Consider the following 13,534-nt stretch of genomic DNA (forward strand, 5'->3'; position numbering starts at 1 on the left):
GTCGTCACACTATTAGAATTTATGTATGGCGTGTATAGCTAGACTCAAACATATGCTACGTAGTCCGAGAACCGACTAAACCGTAGCTCTGACACCACCAAATGTAACACCTTTTACCCGTATCCAAAGCCAAGACAGGGTTTGAGGCGTTATTGGACTTTAATACAAGCACACACATAAAAAACTGAGCCATAAAATTTCCATTCAAATCAATTTCATTCATACATATGCAAATTGTCCTTTATATGGGCCTACGAGGCTCCAAACATATATCAAAGCTGGTTCAGGACTAAACCAAGAACTTTAGAAAACTTTAGGATAACTTAGAAAATTTTCATACTTTGGAGAGCCACACGCCCATGTGGGTAGGCCGTGTGGTCTTACACGCCCGTGTGGCTTGGGACACACCCATGTCCTCAGCCCGTGTAACTCTCTGACTATGACGTCATCAATCAAATAAAGTCACATGGCCAAGTCACATGCCCGTGTGCTTGGGCCGTGTGGCGAATTAAATTCCAAAAATTAAGTGCAGACTTCAAACGGCTTGGGCACACACCCATGTCTTAAGGCCGTGTCCTTCATATGGCTGAGACACACGGCCGTGTCTCTACTCATGTGTTTACTACTGGGCAATCTGTTTTGAATAATTGGGGTCCAAGGGACACACGGCCGGATCACACACCCATGGGGTAGACCGTGTGTCACAAATGGCCTAAGCACATGCCCGTGTGTCTAACTGTGTAGACAATTTCTAGGCTATTTTCCAAGCAATTTGTCACCTTTAAACACTCACATATTTACACTCACCTCATGGCATGAAATATGTCACATTTGATTACTCAAGCATTCACCTTCATGGTTAAAATATGACTTGGTAATGTCAATATATCACCTATTCATACTATTATGCTTTCATATGGCATTCTACACCAATTTCATATTCGTCTATCATCTTTACTAACCTACTTTCAAGTTACCCACTTGCATTACCTTATTAGCATACACATTAATCATATTTCATACACCAAACATACATGTCATCCATCACACTCATTATCCGTAAGTAACCATAACCACATTAAAGTATAAGCACATTTGCATGCATGCACCAATAATTAGGGTTACAACCCAAATAGTCAGTATGAGCCACCTCTTATGGCCATATAGAAATTAATCATAATACTTTCATAAACCAACTCATTTGGCTAAACAATATGACATATAACAAAAAGACCAAGTCCTTATACATGCCATACTCAAAATGGTAAAACTAGCTATACCCAAATATTCAGTTGATAATGTGATCGAGTCTCCGACGTCTTCCGATCCTTGAGCTAGCTTGGCGAAGCTATAAGAAAAGGAAAGGAAGGGGGTAAGCATTAAAGCTTAGTAAGTTCACATGCAAATAAAATACAACTTAAATAACTATTAATCATACATTTAAAATAATGAACATAATCTTGCATTTTATCAAATCTCTTAAACTCATTCTTCATATATATATGTATTCTTACCACAAGTTCATCATATCTCATGTCATTCTCATGAGTTTGATGTACATACATGTGCCACTTGCACATAATAACTTACTTTCTCATCTTTGACGTATGCAACAAGATTAGTAATTGAACTTTCTTGGGAACTACCCGTTGAACACTAGGAATGTAACACCCCAAACCCGGCCTAGACGTTATGGTCGGATTCGACATGCCACATCGAAGCGTTCAAAGCATTTCAGGTTGTTGTTCTAGAAAAACTTACTTAGTGTTTTAAAAGATAATTTCAATGCAGGTTAAAGTGAATGGAAGCTGTGCACCAGGTAGGAAATCGAAAAAAAGGAGGTGAGTCCATCGGACTGCTTAAGTACCAAGCTCCTTTCGGACCCAATCCTAGACATGCACACTGCCATTACCATACCTTAACATCATGTATATTTCCAGGAAACCAATTTGATTAAGTTCTTTTTAGGAAAAGTGATTAATTTTGGAAAAATATTTTCATTGCGGAAGCTTTGCTTGTTGTCGTGTTATTTTGAAATCAATTATTGTTTTTGAAAACTTGCCCTAAAGCTATCCAATTCCAACAGTTAAATATAAGTATTACCTACCTTAATAAAACATATTAAAACTATCAAAAATAATTAAACGGCCTTATTACAATTAAAAAAAAAACCAAAACCTTAAATGTAAATAAAAGGATGTCCAGTTCACCGGAAGAGAGTCAAACTTGCAGATCGTGTGGCCACTCCGAATCCCTCACAGCTCCAAGCCCATTATGGTTTGGGATTACCTGCGTGGATGAAAATAAAGGGGTGAGTTTGGGGAAGCTCAGTGTGTAAATTAACCCAACCATAGCCTATATCGGTTCAAACCATAGAGAACAGAATAAGTTGGCCTTAGCCTAGAACAGAATTCAGAATAAAGCCCATAGGCCCATAACAGAATAGAACAGATATTACATGTTTATGCAAAACCCAACCCATATCCAACCACATGCACTCCCATACCAACCTTTCACCATGTGGGGAGACTACTCGACCCACCCAACCGCTACACGCCACAAAAATATGCAGCATGGCTGCTAGAACAGATAATGTGACAGGGTCACCAAAACAGATAATTGTGGCAGAGCCACCAGAACAGATATATGTGGTAGAGCCACCAGATTAGATAATTGTGGCATAGCCACTAGCACGCTTCCTCCATAATATAACCCATGTCCCCATGCAAAAGATATACAATGTGACAGCCCAAAATCGACCCTAGTCGGGAAGTGGTTTCGGGACTGCTAAACCGAGTCATAAAAATAATTAGCTGTCATATTTGATGCTTATTATATGTATATATGCATGTGTGAAAATTTCATATTTGAATTTTGTTTAATTGTAGGTGAATTTTAGTAAATAGGACTTATGTGAGAAAATTTTGAAATGTGATAGGTTAATTTATAAGGACCTATTAAAGCATGTAGTGAGAATAATGGCTTTGCATGTCAAATACTCCTTCTTTTATACATAGTGGCCGGCCATGATGGAGCATATATTAGAATATGTGGTAAATTTCCATGAAGTGGTCATTATTTTATGTAAAGGAAAGGAAATAATAAAAGAAATACTAAGGATAATAAAAGAAGTAAAAAAAAGGGGGTTATTACCTTGTTCTTCTTAGCCGTACAAGAAGAAGAAAAAGAGGGGGGGCAAAGGCATTCGGCCTTTTGAATGAAGAGGAGGTTAGTAAATTTTGTTAATCTTTCTTTTGAAATCTTAGTTGTTCAGGTTAATCATCACGTTTTTCTTACCTAGCCATACTAAAATTTCGAATTTAGAGTGTTGGATGGAACTTTCGGTTATGGTATGTGTGAGAAGAACTTGATTTTTCTTACCTTTAAGTTTTGATGGATAAAGAAACAAAAGATTGTTGATGAAAGAAATTAATGTGTTAAGAGATTATATGAAACTTATTCATGTTTATATATGTTATATGCATTGAAAATGGTTGATGATTTTGGATGTGATTAGATTGAATCAGCCATGGTATATCCATAAGCATGATTTATGCTTGTTATGTTACTCATGGTTAAAACGATTCGGCTATGGTTCATGTAAAAATAAAATATACATGTGAATTTAAAAGATGGTATGAACAAATGTGGAGTTTTGCTAGTTTAGGATTATTCGGCCAAGTGTTTATGTGGTGGAAATTAAGTGTTAAATGGAATGAAAATGATATTATATGGGGGTATGTATATTCGGCCATATGAGTAAATATATAGATGATGTTAAATTTGATTATGTATAATGGGCCATATAGAGTACACATGGTGATATTAACTTTAATTCTCTATAATTGATCAAGTGGATGATATTGGTTTATATGGTCGAATTTGAATTATGAATATGTACCTTGAAATAAAATGTTGCCGTATGCTTCTTTGATATGAAACTATTAATGTTACGGGATATAAATAACTAGCAAGGTAATTAAACTAGTTGATTTATTTATTTAAGCTCAAGAACCTAAAGGAGAGGCGTCCAACAAGGGGAAATCGAAGGTCATCGAGTAGCCGACTCGGAATTATTTTACCCAACATAAAGTAAGTCATTAAGCATATAGTTTGTATTAATTTAAATGGTCATAACGTCTATGTAATGATGCTGAATGGAATGATAAATATATATATACATGTATGTATGTGGTGATGAAAGTGTTGAATGAAAAGAAAAGAGGTGAGATGTATTGAGTTGTTGATCTCGGCACTAAGAGTGCGGGTATAAATTGTACAGCACTAAGTGTGCGAGTTTGTTTATGTAGCACTAAGTGTGCGAGTTTGATTATGTAGCACTAAGTGTGCGAGTTTGATTATATAGCACTAAGCGTGCAAGTTGATTATATAGCACTGAGTGTGCGGACTTAATATATACTTTTGAATCACTATGGACACTAAGTGTGCGACATTATTGAGTTGATCACGGACAGCGGATCGGGTAAGTACCTCGAGTTCGTGACTAATAAGCGCTATGTTTATATTTGAAGTTGAGCTTGGTAAGTTTGAACCTATGTGACAATTATAATTGAAGTCACGTACATAAGATTTATCATGGAATAGGTGAAAGGTCGTTTAGTTGTATGATTGTAACGAAAATAAAATGATGTATGAAAATGCCTCAAATATCCTATTGATTAGTATATGGAATGTGAATGCATGACTTGGTATGAGCTTGAACCGATAGGTTTGAGGAACTATGGTATGGTTCGGTATGGATGGAGTAACTAGCCTCGTTCCATTTTGCTTCCTCTTGTGATAATGTTATTAATGGATGGTAGTGCATTGCTTATGACTTACTGAGTTATATACTCACTCGGTGTTTCCTTGTCACCTATTTTAGGTTTCTTGGACTCGTCTCTTTTTGCGTGATCGGGCCGTCATCGGAGTCATCACACCGGCTAGCAACTTTTGGTATTTTCTTTTAGTCGGTCTAGGTCAACATTTCGGCATGTATAGGCCAATATTTTTTGTTGAAATTTGGTATGTAAAATTTTAGCCATGCGAAAATGGCATAAATGTTCGGTTGGATTTGGTTTTATAACGTTAGGTCGTAAGTCTTGGTAATTCGATTTTCTTTTTATGCCATATGTCATGGCTGATTAATTTTGGTGTTAAGATTCATGATATGGCAATAGTGTAGTAGGGAGATGTTTGACAATGATTAGCCTTTGGTATGGCTAGTCATGATTATAATTTTGTGATATGTATGATGAATTACTAGATAGATCAATGAGAAATCACGAAATGGGCATAGTTGCTTCAGTAACAGATGCTGGCAGCAGCAGTGACGTGGGATTGAAAAATCACAAAAATTAGTAGGAATGGAATTAAATAGTGAATAAATTATGTAATCGAATCTCGATGAGTCTATTTTCATATAGAAGTAACGAAACGATCATATGGACAGTATGTTAAGAGATATTCAGGTTCTTCCGAGACAGGGCCAGAACGGTTTCTGGGTTCCCTGTTCCAACTTTGGAAATTCATTATAAATTAACCAGAGATAATTAGGAGTCATGCCATATATTTATAGATTCCTCTCTGAGTCTAGTTTCTATAGAAACAAACGGCATCAGTATTGAAGCTTTGTGCAGGGAGTTATCCAAATCGTAATGCATGAAGGTCAGTGCAGCCGCACCCTGTAATAGGGGAGAATTTAACGAATAAACTGTACTAATTGGCCCGACCAAAAATTCTACAAAAATTCTACCATATAGGTATATGAGTCTATTTCCAGGGAAAATTTACGGAACTAGATTTTGAGTTTCAGAACTCAAGATATGATTTTTAAAGCGACTAGTACGCAGATTGGCAGCTTGTCTGGGAAATGTCAAATAAGTGGTTTGAAGTCTGTTAACACCTCGTGTTCGACTCCGGCGACGGTCTCGGGTTCGGGGTGTTACAATTTTATTGGTATCAGAGCTATGGTTTAGTCGGTTCTAGGACTACCATAGCACGTATGAGTCTAGCTATACATGCCTTAATGTTAATGTTTAAATGTGTGATGACTTCTGACGGTTAAAATTTTTGTTTTGATTAGTAAATGGATCCCGGTGTAGAGATAACCTTGGCGGATGACGCTGAAAGTGTAGCGGCTGCTCCTGCACAAGGGACGCCGCCTGTTGAACCTCAGTCATCTGCGAATGATCAAGGTGAGGGGGCTAAACAAGCCTTCTTTACCATGATGAATGAGTGGGTCGCACAATATGCCCAAACCAATCCGGCTGTCCAACAATTCCCGAATTTGAATAATCCACCCCAAGAGCCCGTAATGCCATCAGTCACTGATCCTGTGAGGCTGAGTAAGCCACCTGTAGACTTGATTAGGAAGCGCGGGGCTGAGGAGTTCAGGGCCATAGTTACTGATGATGCTGAAAGGGCCGAGTTCTGGCTTGATAACACCATTCGGGTGTTTGATGAACTGTCATGCACACCCGATGAATGTCTAAAGTGTGCTATATCCTTGTTGCGGGACTCAGCCTACTATTGGTGGAGGACCCTGATTTCCATAGTCCCAAACGAACGAGTTACTTGGGACTTCTTTCAAACGGAATTCCGAAAGAAATATATTAGCCAACGGTTCATTGATCAAAAGCGCAAGGAATTCTTGGAACTCAAGCAAGGCCGTATGACAGTATCTGAATACGAACATGAATTCGTAAGACTCAGTAGGTATGCCCAGGAGTGTGTAGCTGATGAGGTTGCTATGTGCAAAAGATTCGAAGAAGGATTGAATGAAGATTTAAAGCTACTAGTGGGTATTTGGAGATAAAAGAATTCGTAACACTAGTCGAACGAGCCTGCAAGGCGGAAGAACTTGGAAAGGAGAAGAAGAAGGCTGAATTTGAAGCTAGAGACTATCGTAAAAGATCGACGGGTAAAGCTCCGTTCTCAGCTGTAAAGAAGTTCAGGGAGGACACTAATAAGTCGAGGACAACTGCGGGAATTTCCATCAGGGCACGACCATCGACGGACTCCCGAGCTACTTCGGTAGCTAGTGTGGGCAATAATCGTCAAGAGAAACCTGAATGTCCCCAATGCGGAAGACGACACCTAGGTGAATGTTGGGGTAAGTCTACTAACAGGGCCTGTTACGGATGCGGTTCGAAGGACCACTTCATTAGAGATTGCACGGAGCTTGATGAGAAGAATAAGATTCAAGGTGCAAGACCTAGTGGAGTGACAACTAGAGGTAGACCACCGAGAATTTTAGGAGGTAGGGGTGGTAGTCAGAGAGGGGCCTCTGATACGGCTGTTCGAGCCGAGAACCGTACTCCTGCTAGAGCATATGCCATTCGCGCACGAGAGGAGGCATCCTCCCCTGACGTCATCACTGGTACCTTCACTCTCTTTGATACTAATGTGATTGCATTGATTGACCCTGGCTCTACTCATTCATATGTATGCGAAACCTTAGCATCCAGTAAGACTCTACCTGTTGAGTCTACTGAGTTCGTAATTCGAGTGTCAAACCCTTTGGGTCAATGCGTACTTGTTGATAAAGTGTGTAAGAGATGCCCTCTAATAATCCGAAAATCCTGTTTTTCAGCCGATTTGATGCTTTTGCCGTTTGACGAATTTGATGTTATTCTTGGTTTGGATTGGTTGACCGCGCATGATGCGGTTGTGAATTGCAAAATCAAGACTATTGATTTGAGGTGCGCAAATAATGAGATAATCCGAGTTGAGTCTACAGACTTAAGGGGTTGCCAGCTGTAATATCAGCAATGTTGGCCCAGAAATATGTAAGAAAAGGGTGCGAAGCATACCTTGCGTATGTACTTGATGACAAAGAATTAGAAAAGAAACCCGAATCTGTGCCGGTGGTTTGTGAATACCCGGATGTTTTTCCTGAAGAGTTACCGGGTTTGCCACCTATTCGGGAGATAGAGTTGGTATTGAGCTTGTACCTGGAACTACGCCAATTTCGATAGCTCTGTATCGTATGGCACTAACCGAGTTAAAGGAATTGAAAGCTCAATTGCAAGAGTTGACGGATAGAGGTTTCGCTCGACCAAGTTTCTCACCTTGGGGTGCACCAGTATTGTTCGTGAAAAAGAAGGACGGAACCATGAGATTGTGCATTGACTATCGTCAACTGAATAAAGTGACGATAAAGAATAAATATCCATTACCGCGCATTGATGATTTGTTTGATCAACTAAAGGGAGCCTCAGTGTTTTCAAAGATAGATTTGAGATCGGGTTATTATCAGTTGCGGATTCGAGATTCGGACGTACCCAAAACTGCTTTCAGAACGAGGTACGGTCACTACGAGTTCTTAGTGATGCCGTTCGGGCTCACTAATGCCCCTGCGGTATTTATGGATTTGATGAATCGGATCTTCAGACAGTATTTGGACCGGTTCGTAGTTGTGTTCATTGATGACATCTTAGTCTATTCAGGAGATGAGACCGAACATGCTGAGCACCTGAGATTAGTGTTGCAAATTTTGCGGGATAAGAAGTTATATGCTAAGTTCAGTAAGTGTGAGTTCTGGTTAAGAGAGGTTAGTTTCTTGGGTCATGAGGTATCCGCATCGGGTATTCGAGTTGACCCAAGCAAAATTTCAGCCATACTTAACTGGAAGCCTCCAAGAAATGTTATCGAAGTTCGGAGCTTCCTGGGGCTCGCCGGTTATTACCGATGATTTGTAAAAGGGTTCTCGATGATAGCCACACCAATGACGAAGCTACTTCAAAAGGATGCTAAGTTCGAATGGACAGAGAAATGTCAGAAAAGCTTCGATCAACTGAAAACTCATTTGACTGAAGCTCCAATTTTAGTGCAACCCGAATCAGGCAAAGAGTTTGTCATTTATAGTGACGCATCCCTACTCGGGTTGGGTTGCGTATTGATGCAAGAAGGTTGAGTTGTGGCCTATGCATCGAGACAATTGAAGCCACACGAGAGAAATTATCCAACCCATGATCTCGAACTAGCCGCCATCGTATTTGCTTTGAAAATATGGCGACATTATTTGTTTGGCGAAAAGTGCCATGTATTTTCGGATCACAAAAGTCTCAAATATTTGATGACTCAAAGAGACTTAAATCTGCGACAAAGACGTTGGCTTGAGTTGTTGAAAGATTACGAGCTTGTCATTGATTACCACCCGGGAAAGGCTAATGTGGTTGCGGATGCCTTAAGCCGAAAATCGCTGTTTGCTTTACGAGCGATGAATGTACACTTGTCTGTTCTACCCGACAATGTGTTAGTAGCTGAATTAAAGGCCAAACCATTATTGATTCATCAAATTCGTGAAGCTCAGAAAGTCGACGATGAATTGGTTGCAAAACGGGCTGAATGTATTCCGAATATGGAATCCAAATTTCAAAATTGATGATGACGATTGATTGAGGTTCAGAAGTCGGTTGTGGTCCAAGAAATCAGAACTCATTCGATGATTCTGAACGAAGCCATTGTAGCCGAATGTCAATTCACCTAGGAGTGCGAAAATGTACAACGATTTGAAACGTCGGTTTTGGTGGCATGGTATGAAACGAGACATCTCCGACTTTGTTTCGAGATGTTTAATATGTCAACAAGTGAAAGCGGAACATCAAGTGCCTCAGGATTACTTCAGCCGATCATGATACCCGAGTGGAAATGGGATCGAGTCACAATGGACTTTGTGTCCGGACTGCCCTTGTCAGCAAGCAAGAAGGATGCGATTTGGGTTGTTGTTGATAGACTGACTAAGTCGGCTCACTTTATCCCCGTGCATATAGATTTTTCATTGGATAAACTAGCCGAATTGTATGTTTCTCAGATTGTGAGATTACATGGAGTACCTATTTCTATCGTGTCGGATAGAGATCCGAGATTCACCTCACGATTTTGGAAGAAATTGCAAGAAGCTTTGGGTACCAAGCTGCATTTTAGCACCGCTTTTCATCCACAAACCGATGGTCAATCCGAGCGGATAATTCAGATACTTGAGGATATGTTGAGATGTTGCATCCTCGAGTTTAGTGGTTCATGGAACGGTATTTACCTTTGATTGAATTCGCTTACAACAATAGTTTTCAATCAAGTATTAAGATGGCACCTTACGAGGCTTTGTACGGTCGTAAATGTCGTACACCATTGTTTTGGACCGAGCTCGGTGAAAGTAAAATTTTCGGAGTCGATTTGATTAAAGATGCCGAACAGAAAGTAAGGGTAATCCGTGAAAGTCTAAAGGCAGCCACGGATCGTCAGAAATCGTATGCGGATTTGAAACGAAAAGACATTGAATATCAGGTGGGAGATAAAGTGTTTCTTAAAGTTTCGCCTTGGAAAAAGGTACTCAGATTTGGCCGAAAGGGCAAGTTGAGTCCGAGATTCATTGGGCCATACGAAATATCCGAACGAGTCGGTCCAGTTGCGTATCGATTGATTTTACCCCCTGAACTTGAAAAGATTCACGATGTCTTTCATGTTTCGATGCTTCGACGCTATAGATCTGATCCTTCGCACATAATTAGTCCGTCGGAGGTTGAAATCAAGCCGATATGAGTTATGAAGAAGAGCCGATGCGTATCCTAGCTCGTGAAGTGAAGGGGTTGCGAAACAAAAGGGTTCCGTTAGTAAAGGTGTTATGGCTCAAACACGGGATCGAGGAAGCTACTTGGGAAACCGAGAGCTCGATGAAAGAACGATACCCAACCTATTTGCCGGTAAGATTTTCGGGGACGAAAATTCTTGAGTGGGGGAGAGTTGTGACAGCCCAAAATTGACCCTAGTCGGGAAGTGGTTCGGGACCGCTAAACCGAGTCATAAAAATAATTAGCTGTCATATTTGATGCTTATTATATGTATATATGCATGTGTGAAAATTTCATATTTGAATTTTGTTTAATTGTAGGTGAATTTTAGTAAATAGGATTTATGTGAGAAAATTTTGAAATGTGATAGGTTAATTTATAAGGACCTATTAAAGCATGTAGTGAGAATAATGGCTTTGCATGTCAAATACTCCTTCTTGTATACATAGTGGCCGGCCATGATGGAGCATATATTAGAATATGTGGTAAATTTCCATGAAGTGGTCATTATTTTATGTAAAGGAAAGGAAATAATAAAAGAAATACTAAGGATAATAAAAGAAGTAAAAAAAAAGGGGTTATTACCTTGTTCTTCTTAGCCGTACAAGAAGAAGAAAAAGAGGGGGGGCAAAGGCATTCGGCCTTTTGAATGAAGAGGAGGTTAGTAAATTTTGTTAATCTTTCTTTGAAATCTTAGTTGTTCAGGTTAATCATCACGTTTTCTTACCTAGCCATACTAAATTTCGAATTTAGAGTGTTGGATGGAACTTTCGGTTATGGTATGTGTGAGAAGAACTTGATTTTTTCTTACCTTTACGTTTTGATGGATAAAGAAACAAAAGATTGTTGATGAAAGAAATTAATGTGTTAAGAGATTATATGAAACTTATTCATGTTTATATATGTTATATGCATTGAAAATGGTTGATGATTTGGATGTGATTAGATTGAATCAGCCATGGTATATCCATAAGCATGATTTATGCTTGTTATGTTACTCATGGTTAAAACGATTCGGCTATGGTTCATGTAAAATAAAATATACATGTGAATTAAAAGATGGTATGAACAAATGTGGAGTTTGCTAGTTTAGGATATTCGGCCAAGTGTTTATGTGGTGGAAATTAAGTGTTAAATGGAATGAAAATGATATTATATGGGGTATGTAATTCGGCCATATGAGTAAATATATAGATGATGTTAAATTTGATTATGTATAATGGGCCATATAGAGTACACATGGTGATATTAACTTTAATTCTCTATAATTGATCAAGTGGATGATATTGGTTTATATGGTCGAATTGAATTATGAATATGTACCTTGAAATAAAATGTTGCCGTATGCTTCTTTGATATGAACTATTAATGTACGGGATATAAATAACTAGCAAGGTAATTAAACTAGTTGATTTATTTATTTAAGCTCAAGAACCTAAAGGAGAGGCGTCCAACAAGGGGAAATCGAAGGTCATCAAGTAGCCGACTCGGAATTATTTTACCCAACATAAAGTAAGTCATTAAGCATATAGTTTGTATTAATTTAAATGGTCATAACGTCTATGTAATGATGCTGAATGGAATGATAAATATATATATACATGTATGTATGTGGTGATGAAAGTGTTGAATGAAAAGAAAAGAGGTGAGATGTATTGAGTTGTTGATCTCGGCACTAAGAGTGCGGGTATAAACATTTATGATCATGAGATTGGCGCTAAGTGTGCGGGTTTAATTGTACAGCACTAAGTGTGCGAGTTTGATTATGTAGCACTAGTGTGCGAGTTGATTATGTAGCACTAAGTGTGCGAGTTTGATTATATAGCACTAAGTGTGCAAGTTGATATATAGCACTGAGTGTGCGGACTTAATATAACTTTGAATCACTATGGACACTAAGTGTGCGACATTATTGAGTTGATCACGGACAGCGGATCGGGTAAGTACCTCGAGTTCGTGACTAATAAGCGCTATGTTTATATTTGAAGTTGAGCTTGGTAAGTTTGAACCTATGTGACAATTATAATTGAAGTAACGTACATAAGATTTATCATGGAATAGGTGAAAGGTCGTTTAGTTGTATGATTGTAACGAAAATAAAATGATGTATGAAAATGCCTCAAATATCCTATTGATAGTATATGGAATGTGAATGCATGACTTGGTATGAGCTGAACCGATAGGTTTGAGGAACTATGGTATGGTTCGGTATGGATGGAGTAACTAGCCTCGTTCCATTTTGCTTCCTCTTGTGATAATGTTATTAATGGATGGTAGTGCATTGCTTATGACTTACTGAGTTATATACTCACTCGGTGTTTCCTTGTCACCTATTTTAGGTTTCTTGGACTCGTCTCTTTTTGCGTGATCGGGCCGTCATCGGAGTCATCACACCGGCTAGCAACTTTTGGTATTTCTTTTTAGTCGGTCTAGGAGAACATTTCGGCATGTATAGGCTAATATGTTTTGTTGAAATTTGGTATGTAAAATTTTAGCCATCCGAAAATGGCATAAATGTTCGGTTGGATTTGGTTTTATAACGTTAGGTCGTAAGTCTTGGTAATTCGATTTCTTTTATGCCATATGTCATGGCTGATTAATTTTGGTGTTAAGATTCATGATATGCAATAGTGTAGTAGGGAGATGTTTGACAATGATTAGCCTTGGTATGGCTAGTCATGATTATAATTTGTGATATGTATGATGAATACTAGATAGATCAATGAGAAATCACGAAATGGGCATAGTTGCTTCAGTAACAGATGCTGGCAGCAGCAGTGACGTGGATTGAAAAATCACAAAAATAGAGGAATGGAATAAATAGTGAATAAATTATGTAATCGAAGCTCGATGAGTCTATTTCATATAGAATCATATGGACAGTATGTTAAGAGATATTCAGGTTCTCGTGAGACAGGGCCAGAACGATCTGGGTTCCCTGTTCCAACTTGGAAATTCAT

The sequence above is a fragment of the Gossypium hirsutum genome, chromosome A12 (assembly GCF_007990345.1).
Source record: "Gossypium hirsutum isolate 1008001.06 chromosome A12, Gossypium_hirsutum_v2.1, whole genome shotgun sequence".
Lineage (NCBI taxonomy): Eukaryota > Viridiplantae > Streptophyta > Magnoliopsida > Malvales > Malvaceae > Gossypium > Gossypium hirsutum.